This window comes from Macaca fascicularis, chromosome 12, assembly GCF_037993035.2.
Source record: "Macaca fascicularis isolate 582-1 chromosome 12, T2T-MFA8v1.1".
NCBI classification, from domain to species: domain Eukaryota; kingdom Metazoa; phylum Chordata; class Mammalia; order Primates; family Cercopithecidae; genus Macaca; species Macaca fascicularis.
In genome coordinates, this window is record NC_088386.1 from 113175121 (window position 1) to 113198032 (window position 22912).

A 22912-nucleotide genomic window follows, 5' to 3' on the forward strand; every position below is an offset into this window, starting at 1 on the left:
CTTCTACTCATTTAGTTAAATCAGAAAAATCTGATTGAATTTAATAGGCTATAATCCTTTACTATTACAAATTTATTTTGATGTCCACAATGTCTCAGAGTTGGCCAGTAGAAGTGCCCACAATCTGGCTTCTGTATCCTTTTGAAATGTCTCCATCATTCTCTGGGAACATTCTTAATTTCTGAAAAAATATACATATTTCAGGTTCATCTTTTACTTTCTCTCCCTTAGCCACAGAATCAGTCATTGTTTTTTCAAAGAGCCCTAATTCCTTTTAGTAGAGAATAATATTTAAAAACCAAGATCAGGAAGCCAGGTGGTCTCACTGCACTGCAATTCCTTGGTTTTAGGCCCTCTAAGAACACACAGCTAGGAAATAGACGTATGTACACACACACATACACACACACCTGCACCCACATACATTTCCATGTTTATATCCACATAGGTCGATCTCTTTTTGTAGCTATTATACAGTATATGCCATGCGTTCTCACTGAAACCTCCGATTGCAATCCAGCACCACCAAAATGTTGCCAACATTTCCCCTCAGCATGTTTGTAACTACCTTTTCTGAAAAGGAGGACACTGGCTGCCATCTTCTATAATATATTTACTTATTTGCTCAATACTAGAATTCCCACAGAATAGTTTCAGAATTGCTATCCTGTGCCTCTATGAAAAGCAAGCTTCACTCCACAGCACCAATGATTGTTTAGAATTTTATTCTTTGGCCCGAGGACATCTTGTCAAAGAATACATGGGTTATTTCTTTCTTTAGGCATCAGGTTAGTTCTTCTTTAGCACCAGCCTTATTTCCCCTCCTCAACATCACTTTGAGACATGCCCTGAATCTTTGTTTTAACCATCTCCAAAATAAGCTAAAGCCTCATTTTTGGTGCTCTGGTGCTGCTGCTGGAGCCAACACATGTCTCTCTGGAACACCAAGTGAATATTCAATGCATGTTTGCTCACTCCGCCTTCCTGTGAAGCTAATCCAACAAATAGATGACAGAAATATCTTCATTTCCACAAATGCGCTTGTGAGCTTATAATAAGAGTCTTATCTCCCAGGGCTATCCACATTCCCATGGCTTCTCCATTCCCCATGTTTAGATACCAAAATCTTTCTTCACTTTCAGACAAGTCTTAATTCATCTTCCCTATAAAGGCTTCGTAATACCTCTTTACCTAAACTTAGAGCATAGCCCCACAAATGCCATGTTCATAGATTTAGAAGCTCCTTTCATATTTATCAAGTTCTCACATTCTCCATCTTTCATATTTTAAAATATTTATTTAATTAAATTTATGAGCCAGAAATTGAAAAACATATGGAGTGAAGGGAAGGAAAGAAGGAAAAAAATAGCCCATTCATTCAACTTTCCCCAGCTGCCATTCCTGACTCGGGAGATTTGGCTGAGTTCTTGGGTAATGCCATGCAATAAAACTTCCATAGGGTGCCAAATTTAGGTCCAGCATGAAAAGAAAACAAAATCCCTCCTATAAGACAAACTATTCAATTTGGAAATGGGATTTTTTTTAAAGTCCTGCATTAAACCTTCATAGTGATTGTTTCCACAAGGGCGAGAATCAGCCCACCCCTTGGAAAGCTTCTGAATGGGGCAGTATAGAAAATGTTAAGAAACATTTATTTCTCTGAATGGAGAACTGTTACTTTTGGGGGCTCTGCTTTCTCCTTTTTGGACAGAATCCACTCTGCCCTATCCTGGCTGGAAGAAGAAAAGGTGTAGCGTGCAGGCAGGGAGGATGATTCCAGGTGCTGGAAACTGCACAATGGGTGCTATTCTTTGTTATTTGCAATCCGTCTTTCTCAAAGTTGGCTCACAAGAAGTACATCTTCTTGGACCCTCTGGACTAACCTACCTGAGAACATGGGTGGGTACTTTCTCAACACATATAAGGTCCAACATATGACAAGTGACAGAGTGAGATGAAGCTTTCCAAACTGGCATGAGTATTGTACAGTTTCATATATGGTCTGGTTACCTGGTTACTTACGGTCTGGTTACCTGGTTACTTTTATTGTCCTGTCTCTACCTATGTATGTATGTATCTCCACCTATGTACTTTTATCGTCGTATCTCTACCTATGTTCTACACACACACACACACATTATATATATGTTATGTTGCGGTTATATTTTATTCTCACTTTTAAGATGGAAAGTTTTGCATTCCAGGAAACCCTCAGTCCTGAGAAGACTGGGGCATTAGATCACCCTGTGTTGCAGACTTTTTCAAATGGCAAGTATTAATTATTATTTAGATTGCACATATATTTATGCCCCAAACTAAAATGCTCTGAAACCACACCTTTAATAGTTGGAATTCCAGGCCCTCTCCATGGTTCTTTTGACCTGCTATTGCAGAGAATACTCTGTGGCTGTGAATAAATCTTGGTCAATCTTCTATAAGCAAGAAAGGAGCCCAGATGCTCCCCTCAAGATGAGACCCTGAAAGAGAATTCTGGTTGTCACCATGTGATCTGCCAGGGTTTCCTAATGGATCTGCTATTTCAAATGACGATCAACCTGATTCGGCAAAGCCAGAGGCCCCTCTCATGGCCTGTGTGTAGTGAGAAGCTCCTCTGTGTGTCACTTGAATGTCGAAGTGGCACAGCATTTATATTGAAATAGTGATAACGCTTTGCTCACAGGACACACGTGCCCATTTGGATCCAGGCAAGTTTCAGTTCAGGCAGCACACTGTTTTCACTACTTCTTTCTCATGGTGATGTACAGTCTAGTTTGTAAATCCAGACTTTCACTTTCCTTGGAGTGAATTCCTTCTCAGGAGTCTTGCTCTGCTGTCCTGTGGCTTATCATCAATTGGAAACACCCTAGTTTATTAGACACTGGGTGCACAATTCTCATACTGCCCATCTCTTCCTATACCTATGGCTGCATGGATAAAAAGGGAAGGCGGATCACCCATGTTTACCTGCCAGGAGCACTTGAACCCCAGAAGAAAACTCGTCTATCACAGAGGGTGGGAAAAGAAGAGTTGAGGAGAGGGACTCTGCCATGGTAACTGGGCTGCAGGCCCTACAACCAGCCAAAATATTTTACTACATGGCATTTTATAGCACATAATCATTGTCTTAGTCAGTCTGGGTGACTATAACAAATTACCATAAACTGGGAGGCTTATTTCACAGTTCTGGAGACTAAAAGGCCAAGATCAAGGTGTTGGTAAATCCAATGTCTGTTGAGGGCCCACTTCCTGCTTTGTAGATGTCTGTCTTCTTGTTGTATCTTCACATGGCAGAGAACAGAGGGAGGAAGCAAGGTCTCTCACGTCTCTTTTAATAGGGCATGAATCCCATCATGAGGGCTCTATCTTCAAGACTGAGTTCCCACTTAAAGGTTCCATCTGCAAATACTGTCATCACATTGGGGATTAGAGTTTCAACATATGAATTTGGAGAGGGATGCGAACATTCAGTCCATAGCAACCATTCATGCACTGGGGCTCTGCAGGGGATAGACACTTTATTCAGCTGCAAATTCATTTTGTACAAAGTTTCTCTTCTACAATGTCATCAAGTTCTCTCATCTTTTTCTTCCCCAAACACAGTAATCTGAATGGGTTGAAACCATTTTCTGATGGAAATATACACCTTAGACCAGTGGTCCCCAACCTTTTTGGTATCAGGGACTAGTTTCATGGAAGACAATTTTTCCACAGACAGTGGGGTGGGGGATGGTTTCATAATGATTCAAGCACGTTGCATTTGTTGTGCTCTTTATTTCTGGTATTATATTGTAATATATAATGAAATAGTGGCGCAATTCATGATCATGTAGAATCAGCAGGAGCCCTGAGCTTGTTTTCCTGCAACTAGATAGTCTTATCTGGGGGTGATGGGAGGCAATGACAAATCATCAGGCATTAGACACTCATAAGAAGCGTGTGACCTGGATCCCTCACATGCACTGTTCACAATAGGGTTTGTGCTCCTTTGAGAATCTAATGCCATCACTGATCTGACATGAGCCAGAGCTCAGGTAGTAATGCAAGTAATGGGGAGTGGCTGTAAATTCAGATGAAGCTTTGCTTGTTTGCTGCTCACCTCCTGCTGTGCGCCCAGTTTCTAGCACACCACAGACCATTACCAGTCTGTGGTCTGGGGGTTGGGGACCCCTGCCTAAGACTATTGCTCATTGTCCTGTGCAATTCCGATACATTCCATAATGCTGGCAAATTCACCACTATTATTCTCATTATTATCAGCATTAGCAGTAGCAGTAGTATTCTCAATAGCTAACATCTGTTTAATAACTTGACATTACTAATATTCTTTGACAATCCTGAAAAAATGGGTAATTGAGAGAATTTACATGTGATAACTTGGGATAATAATGCATTTCTTAACGAGAACATGGAGCCTCAGGAGGTTCAGTACCTTCTTTAAGGTCACCCTGCTAGCAAGTGGCTATCTCCATTTGTATTAAATTCAAGAGAACCCGAAACCTCCCTGAAGTCTGCTATCTCTAGGTCCTTTAAACAGAGAGACACTTGAGAGACAGGAGAAAACCCCAGAGAAAATGATGGGGAGCAGCTCCACAAATATTAGCAACTGGAAGCATCCCAAGTAAGGAGGAGTTTTGAATCCATGATAACTTTGCAGAGGCTGTTGTTATAGGGAAGGTCAAAACAGAGCTGTCTGAAAGCTGTCCCTACCCACTACAGAAGCAAGAAGGCCTCCAGGCTGAAAAGACACGGGAGGCAATTCAATACAGCCGCCTTTAGCAGGATAGCACTTTGATATTCTCCTTTAAACATTTATTTTCTAATTTATTGAAAGGCGATAGTCATTGCTACATGGGGAAAGGGTGGAGGACGGTAACCCTTGCTGGATGCCTTCTACTTCTCTCCTTGCAAAATAATTTGCTGCACTTTTTCTTTGGAAAATGAATTATAGCATCAACAGATTCACCCTCCTCAGAAAGGAATTTTAGCAGTCATCAGTCCTCCAGCAGGCCCCCTGGGGGTCTTGCATTGTCTGTTTGCACCTGCAGCCCTTCCCCCAGTGTGGCATGTCCTCATAATCTTTGACAACTTCATGGAATGCCCGTCCTGGGAAATCCAATTTTATCCATTTTGCTGCATTTCTGGGTGCATTTTAGCATTTCTTATGGATTAGCACTTCAAGCAGCCATTTCATAAGCTTATTCTCCATCTATCTTGGCATTTATACACAGACATCAAATTGTTTTAGAATTGAAAATGGGAGGGGGAAGAAGGGAGAGGTGGAGAGTATCTGAGTAATCAATTGGGTTCTCTCCTGCCCTTAGGCTGTGTTGACACAGCTTAGCTCTCGCCTGCTCCTCCCAGACAAGCTTATCTGCTGCACACTGAACTCCATTAATCTTCTTGAAAGGCAAATGTGTTCAGGACAATGTTAACACTTAGCTCCCCTGAAAAGAAGACAGATTCTATGAGGTACAGAGTCAGGGCTCCAGGGCCTGCACTGGCAGCTCAGACAGGCCTCAGCCAGATGGATTCCGTGTGGAAAGAGAGTGGACAGCAGAGCCATGGGCTTTGTGAATCCGAATACCAGCATCAAATCCGGTCCAACGAAACCAAACCAAACTAAGGGAAACCAAATATCAACAGAAAACAAAGCCAGCCCAAAGACAACAATGACCGAATAAATGCCTGGCCCATTTTGAGGCAGCATTAGCCAGATTTACCTTTGGGTTTCAAGCGGACAAAACAATTAAATGATCATTATTCTTTAAATTTTAACAAGTGATTGACATTGTATGAGGAGTCCACACAATAATAATAAATGACTTCAGAGAAAGAAGTATTGTAGAGTATGTATTTTTGGCCAGAAAGAAACCTAAAGCATTTCTCTTTGATCACTGTTGCATTCTCTGCCTTGTGGAGATCAGAGTTGCCCTCACACAGACAAGAGGATGATCCACCCGACCCTGTCCAGGAGGCCCTGACACCACACAGTCTCTGGGATCACTGGAAAGAGGAATGAATTGATATCTGTTTTCTGGGCCCCTTTGTGCTGACTCTCCCATGTCATGTCACCCCTGTCCCCCTGCCTCCTTCTTTTGTTTCAATAAGGAGATTTGATAGACCATTCTTATCACTCATAGATCTGCAATCCCTGGCTGCATCCATTTGCTAGCAACCCTGAAAGACACAGGGTAATTTTTAATGTTTCCAGGGCAGGAATTTGAATGGCCATCTAGCTCTCTCCTGCACTCTAGTATCACAGTATTCATTTATTAGATATGAACCGAATCTGGGAGGAGGGGGTTGCTTCTCAGTAGGGCTTTGTTACAAGAGCTATGGAAACAATTTAATGCAACTTCATTGACTTACATTGAGTGAAATTTTTTTTTAAACCTGCCATATATCCATCACAGACATCCAGAACCTATTGTATTGTATGTGTAGCCCCCATCCCCATGCTCACTTTGGGTAGGAAAGTGTTTGGGTAGGAAAGCAGGGGAGACATGTCACACTGGTGGCCAACTGGTTCACTTCTAGCGGTAAGTAATAGGAATCCCAATTTTGGCCACTTGATTGTATGTCCCCAAACCAGTTTTCCAGGATTATTTATGGCTCCATGCTTTGCACTTATAGGGTGGCCTCAGAAGACTTTTCTCCATTAACAATCCCATCAGGTGACTTTGAGAGCCACTTCCACATGAGATGGCTGTGTTGACAACTCAGAGAGTTCCATCACAAGGGCTGACTCAGTCTGAAACAATGACAGCACATAGATGTAAGGCAACACGTGAAAAGCAGAGTTCAGACTTTCCAACATTGACTACTCTGGCTTTGATTACATCAGGTAGATGCATGGCACTGAAACAGGAGAATTCCCTGATGCCCCTCACAAGACGTTCGACAGGGATGTGGGCCGCCTGTTCAGTCGCCCTGCTGCTGAAACCCCTTGTGGGAGGGAGCGCAGGCAGGCAGGCAGGTGCAGAGGCTGGGGTGAGTGCTTTGGGCTTCAGCCCCATGGTAGTGTCTAGGGATGGGTGCTGCAACCCCAGTGTTACAAAGCTCTTTCAGCTTTGCTGTCCACAGACGGCTTGAGTGTTAACCAGCTCAGTGGACCCTCTGCCTTTTCACAAGGGCAGAAGGCCAGTGAGACAGCTTTCTGTATCCCAAGCTCTTGCCCAGTGTCCCAGAAAAACTGGGTCACACACGGTCTTCAAGGATGAATGTGAGGTTTTGTAGAGTGGTGGAGCTGGCTTTCAGCCAGACAGATGGGAACCCAGAACCCAGGGATGGAATGGGACGGTGATCTTCCCCTGGAGGTAGGCTGCCCAGTGGCTGGACTCCTCTCCAACCACCCCCAGCTGAACTCCTCTCGGTGTTCAGATGTTCCTCCTCTTCCTTCTTTCTCTGCCGCATCGTTTGGCTGTCCGCCTGCTGGTCTGCTGGTTTGCTGGTCTGCTTCTGGAGCTCAGGCTTTGGGGTTTACATGGGTGCATAATAGGGGGCATGGCAGGCCAAAAGGCAACTTTTGGGGCACAAAAACAGGAATGCCTGTCCTCATTTAGTGCCACGTGTCTTCAGGCCTGAGGGTGGGACCTTTGCCAGGAACCACCCTCTTCTACCCAGTATTTCGGTCTCCCGTCTGTATCACCCCCCTTTTGCAATTGCTCATGGTTAGGCTAGCTACTGCCCTCTTGACTTAGTAAATACCCTATAGCCACTATCCCCATAGACATGGCCTGTTAATACTTTGTGTAAAAAACTTGCCTTTGTCTAATTATACACCAGATGTTATGAGGGCCCACCAGCCAATGGCTCATACACAAAGGAAGCTTTCTCTTTTTCTAACCAAGTGACTGCCTTGGCCCATAGAGAAATGAACTCTTGTCACCTGTTAACACCTTCTTTCTGCTCCTTACTAACTCTCCAAAAAAAAAAAAATGTGTATCCAATTGGTGAGGGTGGGCCTGGTTACCATTAGACAGTATTGCCTGTGCTACTAAATAAGGTGACTTTTCTTCAAAAGCAAAACATTCATTCTCTAGTGTGCTTTCCTGATTTGTGGAGGACTCACTTTACTCTGGCAGGATCTTCATGTTAAATGGACAAGCCAGGAAATCCTCCCACTTTCTTTTTTTGCTTTTCCACCAGTGTCTGGGTAAGAAAGTGGGGTGGACATGTCATACCGGGGGCCAATTAGTTCAGTTCTAAGGGTAAGTAATAGGAATCCCAATTTTGACCTCGCACTTGATGTATGTCCCCAAACCAGTTTTCCGGGAAGATTTATCATCTGGATAACAAAGCTGGTGTTTTGATCCCATTTGGCTCAAGTATTTCTGTGTATATTTGATTGGCAAAAACCCTGGAGGGAAAGAAGATGCCTTCAACCTAACCGTTACCAATGACATTAGTAACATCACTCTGACTTCACACCTGCTGCTGACGCCAGAGCGCAGCCTCTTCTCAAAGCATCCCCAAGTAGTATCCTGTGAGATACAGGTGGTGTTTCACCTGTGCTCAGAAACCAGTCCCTTTCTGCTTCAGTTTCCTCATGGCAAAGTGTTGCCCACAAGTCTTTCAAGGGAAGAGTTTCCCCATATCTGCTTCTGCAGGTGCCTCCCCTGATCCTCTGTGAGGCCACTGTGGTGCTCCCTTCTTTACGCTGCTGTTGGTTCTTGCACAGAAATGGGAAGTTTGTCCTTATGTTTATTCCGGGTAAACTTTGGCATCTGGTTTCCAAGGATCACTCCCTATGGTCCAGGTTTCATTATGGAAGATGCTTCAATCAAAAGCATCTTTAATTTCTGCTGAAATCCTCTCCTTCTATATCTGGTCAGTCTCATCATTTAGATTCTTAGGAGATTAGCATCTAACAGATTCTAGACTACTACCTTTATTTTCCATTCCCCTTCTGCGGCTATTGAAGGAGACCCTCCTCCAAATTGAGCTCTATTTGCAATTAACCCTCTAATCATGACAACCCCAAATCACTACTTCAGTTCACCAGAATTATCCTGGTTACAGATTTGATTTGTGTAAATTTGGTGGCTGTATTAAGTAGGATTAGGCCAAGTATGCTGTCGTTATAAACAATCCAAAACCACAGTTCCCATAACAACTAATTCTGGCAGAAATAGAGAAAGCAGAATTGGGAGAGCTAGAAGCTCACAAAACTGTAGAACCTCTTCTTGATCATTCAAAGGGGAATTTTCAGACATTTTCTACTAGAGATCAGATTAGGATAAATAGACACTTGTACCATTTGAATAACATTCAAAACATACTGGGATCACAGAGATACGGAGACACCATAGATTCAAGAAAATTTACATTTAGCTTATGTATGCATTTATATGCTATCTGATGCTCAAAAGAACTTCAGGTGGCTTACAGCACAAATATAAACAATAAAATAAAGACCAAATAAGAACAAAGACAAATAGAAAAGTAGAAAATCTAGACCATGACAAAGAAGAAAACTGATGTATAAAGGCCAACGTAAATATAATAAAAGAGTTTAAATTTACTCCTGAGTTTCTTGGCATTACAAAGCAAAAGTGACATAATTATTATTAACTAAACAAATAAAAAAGACAGCTTCAGAATGCCCATTCTTTCAGCTAAGCAAACTTGAACGAAACATAGAATTTAGAATCTCCCTTGTCAGCCAAGCTTTTGTTAGATTTTGAATAGCAAACAGTTCAAAGTTGCATTCATTGGTGAGTAGTTGGTGTTTGCAAAAGTTTTTGAGAGCAGACCTATAAGCTCCAAATGCTGACAGAAAGATAAAGTTGAGTAGCTTTCCCCAGGTCTTTTGCCTGCCATCTGCAAACCAGAGGTTTCCATACTAGGGGCTTTGGGATGGATTCCAGCACACAAAAGGTCTCAACTGATTTATCAAAGTGCTCCATTATGAAGCTTTTGCACAAGATTATTTAGAATTGAAAAATATTCCAACCAGTTGCTCAACCTGTCTCCTAAAAAAACATAATGAAAGCTTTAATAATACTACTATTTAATGACCGATGTGGGGTGTCCCAGTTCTTAGGGAATCTATCAGCTTGAAATAGCCCCGAAATATTCTCCCTCAAATCTCAAAATTAAATAATTTACTCTTCACTTGAAAGTAAGTTGATAGAAACCAGTGGAAACTTGCAACTAGCTGCCAATTATGATAATTTCGGTTTTGAACTTGTTTTCCACATTAACTGAGGGCTAGATCTAACTGTTGAGGTCACCTCTGATTTGTAAGAATGAAACAACATTATCAATATATACAATGTATCAATGTATACTTTCTTTTCTTTATTGCATCATCATCTGCAACCTGTTCATCTAAGGATGGTTTTATTTAGTAAAATTATAAGTTAAAAATAAGAGAGACCAGAATACAATCTAGTTTAGAGCCCTCAAAAGTATTCTATAATTTGTCAGATAGTTTTACTCAACACTCATTTTTCTGAAGTGTCAAAGTGCAGGAATGCAGATTCAATATGGAAAACATAAGAGTTTATGTTATATAGTTAGCCTCATATATGGTATCTGTTACAGGTCTAATATAGATCAAAAGTCCAGAAAAGTTGGAAGTCTATAGGGTCCAGCCCTACGAGGCTTAGCAGGTGTTCTCTCCGTGTGCAGAGAGGAAAGACTGTAATAAATAAAGACACAAGACAAAGAGGTAAAGAGAAAACAGCTGGGCCCAGGGGACCACTATCATCAAGACGCGGAGACCGGTAGTGGCCCCGAATGGCTGGGCATGCTGAAATTTATTGCATACAAGACAAAGGGGCAGGGTAAGAAGGGTGAATCTTCTAAGTGATTGACAAGGTGAAGCAAGTCACGTGATCGAAGGACAGGGGGCCCTTCCCTCCTAAGTAGCTGAAGGAGAGAGAGAGAAGGCAGCATACATCAGTGTTTTCTCCCATGCACTCATAAGAAAGATCAAAGACTTTAAGATTTTCACTATTTCTTCTACTGTTATCTACTACGAACTTCAAAGAGGAACCAAGAGTACGGGAGGAACATGAAAGTGGACAAGGAGCATGACCACTGAAGCACTGCACGACAGGGAGGGGTTTAGGCCTTCGGATGACTGTGGGCAGGCCTGGATAATATCCAGCCTTCCACAAGAAGCTGGTGGAGCAGAGTGTTCCCTGACTCCTCCAAGGAAAGGAGACTCCCTTTCGCAGTCTGCTAAATAACGGATGTCTTCCCAGACACTGGCGTTACTGCTTGGCCAAGGAGCCCTCAACTGGCCCTTATGCAGGCGTGACAGAAGGCTCACCTCTTGCCTTCTAGGTCACTTCTCACAACATTCCTTCAGCACCTGACCCTATACCCCCCGGTTATTCTTAGGTTATATTAGTAATGCAACAAAGAGTAATATTAAAAGCTAATGATTAATAATGTTTATAATAATGATTGATAATTGTCCATGATCATCTCTATATCTAATTTGTATTATAATTATTTTTATTCTAATTATTTTCTTTATTATACTGAAACAGTTTGTGCCTTCAGTCTCTTGCCTTGGCACCTGGGTAATCCTCCACCCACGGAAGTCAACATATGTATGTTAAAGTCAACATATGAATGTTTAATTATAATAAGAATTATTGGCTGGGCATGATGGCTCACCCCTGTATTTTCAGCACTTTGGGAGGTCGAGACAGGTGGATCACTTGAGGCTGGGAGTTCGAGACCAACCTCACCAACATGGCAAAACCCTGTCTCTACCAAAAAAAATACAAAAATTAGCCAGGTTCAATGATGCGTGCCTGTAGTCTCAGCTACTGGGGAGGCTGAGGCCAGAGAATTGCTTGATCCTGGGAGGTGAAGGTTGCAGTGAGCCAAGATGGCACCACTGCACTCCAGCCTGGGCGATAGAGTGAAAAAGACTCTGTCAAAAAAAAAAAAAAAAAAATTATACTGACCGGAGTCAACCAATCAGAACATTTTTCAAAAACTTATGGTTTCACCTTTTGGGCAGGATGTAATAGATTATTGTTCCCACTGCCACAGTCAGACAAGCCCATACAAATTATTCAAAAAGCCACAATTTTGAAGAATCAGAGATCTTTGGAAGCAATGAGAACTGGAACAACTAAAGCTACAGAGAGAGAAAACCATTTCAAGGTGATCTGATGAACATGTTATTTTTTTTTTTTTCCCTCATTGGGAGCATTTGACAAATGCAGATGTGGGATGAAAATTGTCTTATCTAAGACATAGGGCACCTGCAGAAGTAAAGAGAAACAGGCAAAGCTTTTGGCAGTCACACCGACTTAAAGTTACCCATTAGAAAACTTAGAAGGCTTCAAAGGCATGGCCACATGGGACATTTACCTAGTTTTGGGTGTGTAAGAAAGCCTCATGAACTAGATAGAAATCTTTAAAGCATAAAATTTTACACATGGTGCTAAGAAAGACCCATAAGAGCAGAGGGTCTACCTCAAGACACTTCCCAAATTTAGAATTTGTGTGGAAAGTAAGGCTAAAGAGCTACACTGACAATCTGTGAAGGGAAGGACTGAATCTCCCACCATTTTCAGGACTAATGCTCTCAATCACAAAGCCATACCTGGCAAACAGAAGAAATCTTAAGAGCCATACCTGGCAAACAGAAGAAAATCAAAGGAATGAAATCATGTTATCAATGTATACAAACATGTAAAGTTACCTTCTTTTCTTTATTGCATCAGCATCTGTAACTTGTTCATCTAAGGATGGTTTATTTAGTAAAATTATAAGCTAAAAATAAGAGAGACCTCCATGCAATCTAGTTTAGAACCTTCAAAAGCATTCTATAATTTGTCAGATAGTTTTACCCAACCCTTATTTTTATGGTAGTATTTTTATGGTAGAACTGGGTTTTACAACTGAAACCCAGCCCAGGCTTAGTTCAATTCCTGATTATATTGAAGTAATTAATGACTGACCCTTTCCCTTTCTGCCTAGCAGATCAAAGGGGACCACTCTTGGTATTGAAGTTCATCTCATCAGGAGCATCTGTGGTTCTTTTATATACAATGTACATTCTACAATACAGGCAGACCCAGAAATAATTCAGATATTGGAGTTAGAAGATCAGGATTCTAAAATAAGTACAATTAATATTTTCAAGAAAACAAAGGAAAAGGTGGACAGAAGAGATTAAAGTGTGGATAAATTTAGTAAGCAATTTGAATCTTTTTTAAAACAGCATTAAACAGATATTCTGGAAATAAAATGTACAATGTTTGAAACTGGGAACTCGTTAAATGGACTTAGCAACAGTTAAGGTGTTTTTGATTCAACTATTTTGCTGTCTCCAAACTGAGGTACAGAGAGGGAAAAAAGTAAAAAGGAACAAAAAACTGTAAGAGGCATGCAGAACATGTCAAAAAGCCTAACATATATATGATTGGCATTTTAGAAAAAGCAAAAAGAGGAAATGGCCCAGATGCAATACTGGAAAACATAATGACTGACAATTTTCAAAAGCTGGTGACGATCACATAGATTTACAAAGCTTAATGAAACCCAAGCAAGATAAATACAAACCAAAGCATATCCAAGCACATGATGGCCAAACAGCTGAAAAACCAAGAGCAGAGAGAACATCTCAATAGCATCCAGAGAAAAAAAGACAAGTGTTCTCAAAACAGCAACAGTAAAAATTATAACTGACTTCTTAATAGAAATGATGGAAGCCAAGAGAAAATGGAACAAGGAAACAGAGGATATAGTTAAAGTATTGAAAGAAGGAAATACCAAACATAATTCTAGACCCAGTGAAAAGACACTTTAAACTGAAAGAAAAATATATTTCAGGAAAAGAAATAGTAGAATTTGTCATGACCAAGCATGCCATACAGGAAAGACCAAAAAACGTTCTTTAGAAAAAAAAAATCACTCCAGAAGAAAACATGAAAATGTAGGAAAGAATAAAAAACACTGGAAAAGATAACTATGTGGGCAAATATTAAATTCATATTGATTCTTCAAAATAATAATTGCAATATTTTGTCATTTCAAATACAGTTGAGCCTTGAACAACACAGGTTTGAACTGTGAAAATTCACTTATACATGGATTTTCTTCTGCCTCTGCCACTCTTGAGACAGCAAGACCAATCCTTTCGCTTCCTCTTCTTCCTTAATCTATTCAGTGCAAATGTGATGAGGATGAAGAACTTCATGATGATCCACTTTCACTTAATCAATGGTAAATATATTTTCTTTTTCTTAGAATTTTCTTAATAACGTTTCCTTTTCCCTAGCTTACTCTATTGGAAGAAAACAGTATATAACACACAGCATATAAAATATGTGTTAATCAACTATTCATATTATTGGTAATGCTTCCAGTCAACAGTGAACTTATTAGTAGTTAAGTTTCCGGGAAGTCAAAAATCATACACAGATTTTTGGCTGCACAAGGTGTCAGTGTCTCTAGTCCCTGCATTGTCCAAGGTTCAACTACATATGTAAAACTAAAATTGATGACAAACGTAATGCATTGCAAAGGGAAGTAAGTAGAATTAAAAGGTTCTAGCACTGTGGAGAAAGTGGTAAAAGTGCTAGTCTGTTTTGACCATCATAAATCAAGGCTACATGTCATAATCTCCAGGATAATCACTAAAATATAGTTTAAAAAATGTTCATAGAAGAAAAAGTGGAATAATAAAAAAAATGTTATTAATCCATTATACGTCAAAAAAAGGATTAAAAAAGATAAAAGAAAACAGGTAAGCCAAAGAGCAAACAAATAATAGAAGGTCAGATGTATACATGATTGCAATCTGATACATGATTGTACTAGTAATTAAATTAAATATTGGCTATATTCTCCAAGTAAAAGATTAAGATCGTCAGACTAGATAACACAATGTGGATTTGCAAGTTGTTTATTTTTAGCTACAAGAACTACAAGGACTGATACTATTGGGTCCTAACCTTAGAAGCTCTGAGTTCCACCATATTTGACATAGTTGATCTAGAATTACTAAGTTGGGAGGTGAACTATAACTATTCAAGTCCAGGAAAATGATATTGATCTAAGCCAGATTTAGTAAATATTTAAAAGTTCTGAGATGCTCGATTATATCTAGTTTGTATGGCTTTAAAATTTAATCTAATTTAGTATAATGTTTTATAAACAGAGGAATTAAGAATTCAAAACTTTTAGGTAAATCGTGCTATCTTCTGGGAAATTAGACTCACTGCAAGTTTATTAAACGAAGGTATGTCCATACCAATCCCCCAAAATGAAAAACTGCAGTGAGAAAAGCATTTTCTCTCTCCCTCCATTTCTCGGAAGACTTGAGAGTGAGGATGAAGCCACTGAGTGCCTCCCTGGCTGTCTGGTCGGAAACCTCTGCAGCCAGGACAAAATCCTCTCAAGACATTTCTTTAATTATGACTTTAAATGAGAGGCTGGAGAACGAAGGCCACAAACATTGTTGGGTGTTAAACTCAACGAAAAGCCCAGTTTCTGTCTCAGAGAAAACTAAACGATTGTGTCATGTCTCATGAAATAGCCTCTAGGTAGTAAAATGACTAGGGTAGAGAATGAGGGAAGAAGCCTGCCCCTTCTAAAAATGTCCAGAATCTTGATGAATATGAGCCTAAGGAATTAAAGAGGACTGAAAAGGGCATTTCTTTTCCTCCTGGCAGCTCCTCAACGCTAGAGTTCCACAAAAAAATCACAAAGGAGCTGTTTTTCTGAGTGTGTCAGGTGTGGCTCCTTACATGGAAATGACTGTGTCAGTAAGATGGGATTATTCTGGTTTCAATGGCTGCATTTATTATCTGAAATCTGAGCATTGCATCACATGAGAACTATTTTATTGTATGCTAATTTATTGAAAATCAGTAATCCCTGTAACATAAAAACCATATGGTTTTATCTTTATTTGGTTATTCAGGGAACACACCAAAATCTTGGCATGCCTCACAGATGTCATTCTGAACAATAGTTATCAACAGCACCAAGAAGGAAAATGTGATTAGTTAGGCTTTCAAAACCTCCAGATTAATGAATGCTGGATGAGCATGGATTAATCAGAGTTTATTCAAAAGTTACTGAATATCTATATATGCCATATACATTTACCTCAATTATTTCTTTTAAACTTTATAGCCATTAGGTACATTCTGTTATTCCAGTTTTACCAAAGAGGTAATTGAAATTCTAAGAGGTTACACTATCTCTTTGAGGGCACAGAGCTAGTAATAAGGGTTTGGACCAGGACTTCTGAATCTAAGTCTAATATTCTTTCTACCACTCCTCTTGTTTGTCCACAATCTTTATATTTGTCATCACTGATAACCATAAATAACAGCAATGATAATCCAGAGAGTGGTACTTCTACACGTCTTTCTAATCTCTGCCAGGTGATTTCATTCTATAAGTGGATTTCTCTGAAATTCTTGAAAATAAAATCTGAAATGCCAAAATGAGCTTACAAGATGTAAACTCATTACAACACTGTAATGAGTTTACAAGATAATAGGATAATGATAAAGTTGGGTGAAGATGGGGCTTTGAGGCCAAGCATGGTGGTGGCTCATGCCTGTAATCCCAGCACTTTGAGAGGCTGAGGTGGGCGGATAACCTGAGGTCAGGAGTTCAAGACCAGCCTAACCGACATGGAGAAAATCCGTCTCTACTGAAAATACAAAAAATTAGCCAGGCGTGGTGGCATATGCCTGTAATCTCAGCTACCGGGGAGGCTGAGGCAGGACAATTGCTTGAACCCAGGAGGTGGAGGTTGCGGTGAGCCAAGATCATGCCATTGCACTCCAGCCTGGGCAACAAAAGTGAAACTCCATCTCAAAAAAAAAAAAAAAAGATGGGCCTTGAATTTAGGCTTTCATACGGCAAGAAAGTCTGCTTTAGTTTTCTTGATTCTTTCTAAATTTCATTGACCAGAAATTTATTTGGGGGGAAGGCCAGGAAGTAGACAAATGTGTTTTGGCCCATGGGGCAGTGTGGGTGATAATCATGTGACTTCACTCATGTGTAGGTGTCAGTGTGAGTCTCTGGATACTTAACAAGATCATCAATTTAGACCCACATGTCCAAGGGCAGATGGTCCTGATGGCTAAGGAAAAAGGCAACTGGAAAAACAAATTGGAACTGCTAAAGGAAAGATGGCTCAAGGCTCAGCACTTCCTGTAAAGTGGCAAGTGAATTTAGCATTCGTGAAAATTTCCAGTGCTGTTTGGCATCTAGAGGGACCCAGGGAGAGCATTCTGCTCGCCTGTGCCACCTCCTTGCTCTGGCTGGGGCATGAATTGCCCTCTGACTCTGACCTGGCACAGCACTGCCCCGTGTTGAGGTCCATGCCCCTTTGTCCTCATCTGCTCTGCTCAGAGGTGCCCCTTCTGTGCTGCTCCTAAGGGTGCCTGCCAACTATGCTGCCAGGAAATGTGGGCACTGAACAGAGTTGGTTCAGAAAGACGGGAAAGCAGAAAGCAGAGAAAGAGCCCATGCCCTTGAGGGCAGAGAGCAAGGGAAGAGCGTGGGCAGAATGGAGTTGATAGATGGGAGCCCAGCAAAGCTAACATGCCCTCCTCACCTCTTCAAGCCACTGGCAACACCTATATTGGGTACTGGTCTTTCCCGGGTTTTCCTCAACGCTATCTAATCATATAACTCAAAGGTTCTCAGGGACCAACTGATTAAATCTCATTTAATTGAAGAGAAAAACAGACTCAGAGAAGTGAGATTCCTGTGGTCATCCTGAATTAGCCAAGGCCTGGGAATCAGGATGTGAGTCTAGTCCTTCCATATGCCAGTAGTTTTGCTACATTATTCTGACTAGGCTGAACTGTTTTGCCAAGAACATCCCAACTCCTAGCTACTCACTGTTCCTTACACCCTCTCTACTTATTCTTAATTCTTCTTAGTTCCTGAGTCCAAGCTTCACTCAGTTTACCCCTTCCTTCCACAAACATTGTCCTTGAGCACCTTGATGGGACAGGCACACAGTGAGCCAAGTCCCTGCTCACCTTCTAGTAGTGGAATGTATGTTCTCCTAGAGCCAACATGTCAGAGGGTTTCTTCAACATCTAACTCCATTCATTCACTTATTTTACAGTTTCCAAAAACCATCTGCATTTTAAATTTTAACCTGAACACTTTAATTTCCTTCTCTTCCCATTCAAATCTCCCAATACTAAATGATTCAAGTATTATTTGAAGTGACAATTCTATTCACTCTCATAAGACTTTGAGTGCTTTGGTGAAAACCCCACAATGACCTCAGGCCTGATTAGCCTAAGGAAAGGAGGTTACTGCCTTTTCCCAGTTTTTAAGCCCAAAACAGCAGGGATGGGGGGTACATGTTGAACCAGCTGTATGAGAAGCAAGTATGAATGGAACATGTACATGCAGGACAGAAAATGTGTAATGGTTGGGCTGGGTGGCCGTGGCAAGTTTCTAGAGACATTCCCACCAGAAATCAGGCTGAGGTCCACAGATGGACAGAACCACCAGGGAAGGAAGCACAGCCCCAAAAGGCATAAACCAAGGCTCGTTCTGGCAAATGAGAACTCCTGAGGCACCCAGGCTTCTTTCCACAAATCTCAAGCAGTGGAATATGTGTGTTCATTTGTTCTACTTAATAGTGGGTTATCTAAATCTGTTGTCTCTTTCCTTCTTTTAAAAATTATTTGTTTTGTGTTCTTTTCTTCTCAGAAAACCAAAAGAACCTGCCTTACTATGCACCTATGGCCCATCAAAGGCGAGAGTAGAATCTGCCATGATTTAGAAGCAAACAAGAAAAAGTACACATCAGGTGAGTAGCTGCTAGCTAAGAACTTGGGCGTTGGGGTCAGACAGGCCTGGGTTTAAATCCTGGCCCTGTCATTCTGGGGAAACATGTTTTTGCTTTCTCCTCTATGAAATAGAGGCAGTGGGTATCCTGAACATGTCACCTTTACTTGTCCAGCTCATCAGTCAGGGTTTGGTCAGAGAACTGCTGTAAACATTATGGGAATAAGGGATTTTATTCAGAATTAGAGCCTGCACAGATGTAGAAGGAGGCATGAAGCGGGTGTTGGAGGATTGGTCACTATGTAGTCTGCATCCTAAGTCTGTGGTGAGGCTGGACACATTCAAGCTTGCAGGAGAATTGGAGAAACAAAGCAACACAGCGATGGAAGTGAGACTACTGAAGGTAAGCTTGGGAGGGGGTCCTCGACACCACCACATCAGCAGATCCACAGCTAAATGATTGGTGGTGGCCTGGGGTGCTGCTCTTTAGCAGGGATGAGAGTGGAGCAGACAAGCTGGACTCGGAACAAACTGGGAGCATCTGCATCCAACCATGACGGTCTGGCCATGACAGTGGTTAGAGAGGAGTGGCTTCTGTGAAACTCTCACAGTCTCAAGTCTCCCACAAATCCCTCTTTCAGCTAACTCTAAACTTGTACCATAGAGGAAATGGATTCTGAAAACTTGGTCTCCAACCTTAGACAAATTGAATAATATGTCCTCTCCTGCTTCTTCTGTAACTGAATTTGCATTGGAAAGCAGGCCTGTCACTCTCAGACTTTGTGGTTTGAGTAGGGCTCACTTCAGCACCACCTTTTCCTCCTCTCAGTGCCAGGGACTGGCATGAGACTCGGGCCTGGCCAACTGAATGTCACACACCTATGACCATCAGTTGGCTCAAAGATGAACTCAGGACACCATCACAGTCAATGAGACCCTGTTAGGGAAATTTGTCAGAACCATACAAAGAAATAGCTCCACTTTTCCATAGAGATGAGACATAAGCCTGGACTAACTGGTGTCCAACTTTCCATCAAGAGAGACTCTCTGAGAAGATAGAGGAAAACGGGAAAGCGAAGTCTAAGGCAGGCAAGTAAGGGCAAGTCCAGTTGACATCATATGAATCACCTGAACCTAGAAAACAAGGCATAGCTGGATTCAAAGCCAAGAAAAATTGGCAGCTGGCTTGAATCAGGTTCTATCACTTGCAGTTGAAAAGGTCCAGACTAATCCGATAGAGTTAACAGAGGAGCAAGTAAGCAAGATTCCCCCCTACAGTAAGTGCTCAATGCATGTCAGCTGGTATTATTATTATACAGCCTTCCATTTCTAGCCCTTTTATTTCTACCACCTCTCTTCTGTGTTTTATGTAAAGTGCATTAAGGATTGTTCTGTTTGGAGACATCAAACCATATAAAATGACACCAGCAGGTCCCTTTCTGTCTGTCAGTGTCCACAAGCTCAACAATCAGGATCAGCAGACAAAAACAGCTAAGCTGGAGTCAGTGTTTTTATGAAGAAACAGGAAAAGAGCTTACTTAGGAATTGTAGCTCATCCTCCAATATTCTCCATTCTTTTCATGACAGTTTCTTCTTGGCCCTGAAGATGCCTCTTCATGACTCCCTGCCTCTGTCCTTTCTTCATCTCACTTACATATTCCAACAAGGAGTACAGCAAGCCTTGGGATGAGGACCTCCAAAGGTCCTCAGTATCCTTAGGACACTTTGAGTGCAGAACTGGAGGGACTGAGAGGAGGAGCTTTTGCAGGTTAAATGACTAGTAAATGGCCTTTCTTTATATTTCCTCTAGAAATGAGATTAGCTACACTTGAGAAGGAATGACTTTGGAACAACTGATCCCTAGCTTTCTTTGAGATGCAGGGAGTAGTAACCACCTAGTTAATCAGTGGAAGCATATTTATAAAGTTCACAGGGTACATAGCATATAGCAGCTGTTCTCTATCTCAATTGAGTTTTGACTAGGAAATGGGCTTAGGAGAAAACACATGGGCTTTCGAGTAATCATTTGTAAGTAATTGTAGATAGTGACCACAGTTTAATAGCATAGATATATTATGAAAAGTCACTGAAATACCTTCTCTGGAAAATGTTAGAAACTCAAGTAGAATGGCTTAGTTAAAGGCGAGTGGGAGAGAAACTTGAAGAATGCGGTCCAGTACAAGAATACCCCATTTTTCCCCCAAGGCAATGAATCCCTTTTCATGCATCTAGTGACATGAAGTAATCATAGTTATTTATACAGGAACAATTTAGGAGACTTAGAATATTCACTTCTTTTGCCTTCTAGCTGAGCATCAAGATTCTCTCCGTGTCTCTGCCTCTCTCTCTGTCTCCATTTTCCACTTCTAGCTCCAACTATTTTAAATCCCTCCCCCAATAGAGCCCATAACAAACATAAAACAACATTTGTTTTATGTTTACAGTAGATGTTCAAGCTAATATTTATGTAGGTATAGCCCCAGCATTAAATTAAGGTTTGGTTCACCAACAGGGTGCCTAGAGACTTCACCTCTATTTCCATGAGGGACTGAACAGCCTCTTGAGAAGGGACTCATCAAAATGGAAGAGTTGGCAATAAGAAGTTTGGCTCAATAACCAAGCACTGAAGTTGCAGAGGAAAAAGGATTTGAAGGGCAATACAACGTTCAGGGGCAAGTTGGCAATTTTTAGCAGGAGCTGAAGTGATGCCAGCAGAGGTAACAGTGCTCAGAGGGACCAGCAGTCCCCAGGAGGGGCAGGGGAATCCCCAGTGGATCTGATTTGTTCGAGAGCCCATGTGAGATTATCAGCTGGCGTTACAATTTTGGAGTGGCAGTGAGAAGCAGTGAATTTGAGGTCACTCAATTTGCAGACCCCAATGGGTGAAATGTTGAGAAACATGGGTTACATATGTATTTGACAACTCTTGTGTATTATCACAAATCCTATTTCACCTCTCATGCCCCCGAGGCTTTGGTGTCCAGTTCCCTGAAGACTTCATCAATCCTCAGTCACAAATCACCTGAGAGCCACTCACCTTGCTCCATACTATGAAGCTCCCTGATGTCACAACATGGCGGGCCTGTGGAAACCCCTCAGCACTTATGCATGATCCCAAACAGCTAGAGGATTAACACCTACAGTGTAACCCTTGAGCAGCAGGAAATGGAAATTACTGTCTTTTTGTCCCCCCAGGGGAACAGTTCTAAAATGCATTTTATAAAGCTTCTGAAATAGTTCCACAGGTCAAGCACCTACTTGCTCCAGTGGTGACCAACTCAGTGGTGCATCCTTGGGTTGACTCTCCCTCGTTTCCAGTTCACTTTCCCTGCCCTTCACTTCTGCACCTCAGCATCACATTCCTGAATAAACCACTCACACATCTTTCTTATTTCAGACTCTGTTTGGAGGAATCCACAATGCAAATTTGTCATTTTGAGTTAAACATTGTTCTCACCTTGAAGACATATTTCCATACCTAGAGATTTCTGACGTTCTCTCCCTTTTCCTACCATCTCCTTTGTGCTTTGTCTGACCTCCATATTCCAGAGCCCCATGACATTTAGAGCCAGTACTGCTAGGGAAATAGTTCAGTTGTGTTTTAAATGGTTCAGCAACTTGTAACATCAACTGAGAACCAGGGGAATACACTCGGAGGCCAAGAAAAAAAATGTTAGTTAATATGTGCCATAGAGTATGATTCCTTGGGTAAGGGAAAGTTTATGCAAGTGACAGAGGAAAATTGAAAGTTGTAGCCCTTTTTTCAGAATTTATATTTGGAATTAAAGTTTCTCTTCTCTTGAAAGACCTTCTTTTTGTGATGAATCTGAAGCCCGGAACAGTTGGCCAATTTGCCCTAGTTGAGAGTGGCAAATAAATGAAGAGTTGAAGAATGTGTCTCTTTAACTAGTGCTCCTTGGTTGAGAAGATACAAAAAAAATTGAAGGGTACGGATGAATCCACTGGCTTTTTCACGTCTCTGTTGATCATAATGAGATTAATATATATAGGACATTCACACAGAGGGGATATTGACTCGATGGCTTACAGATTATTAGAGTTAGAAATGTTACCTACTACTAAAGGAAGAACGTTTCAGGTGTGGATCTCTGATTTTAAAAATACGCCACACTTGCCTCAGTGAAGCAAGTCA

At 41.2% G+C, this 22912-nt stretch overlaps 1 long non-coding RNA gene across 1 annotated transcript in view; it reads left to right on the forward strand.

The window, feature by feature from the left end:
- The window catches only part of LOC102135060 (uncharacterized), a 578423-nt gene extending 555864 nt beyond the window's left edge, over positions 1-22559 (forward strand). The window contains exons 9-11 of the long non-coding RNA XR_012421459.1: positions 14020-14202; positions 18682-18781; positions 21272-22559. This is a non-coding gene — a long non-coding RNA (uncharacterized lncRNA). The remainder of the gene's footprint in view (positions 1-14019; positions 14203-18681; positions 18782-21271) is intronic.
- The last annotated feature ends 353 nt before the right edge of the window (positions 22560-22912 follow it).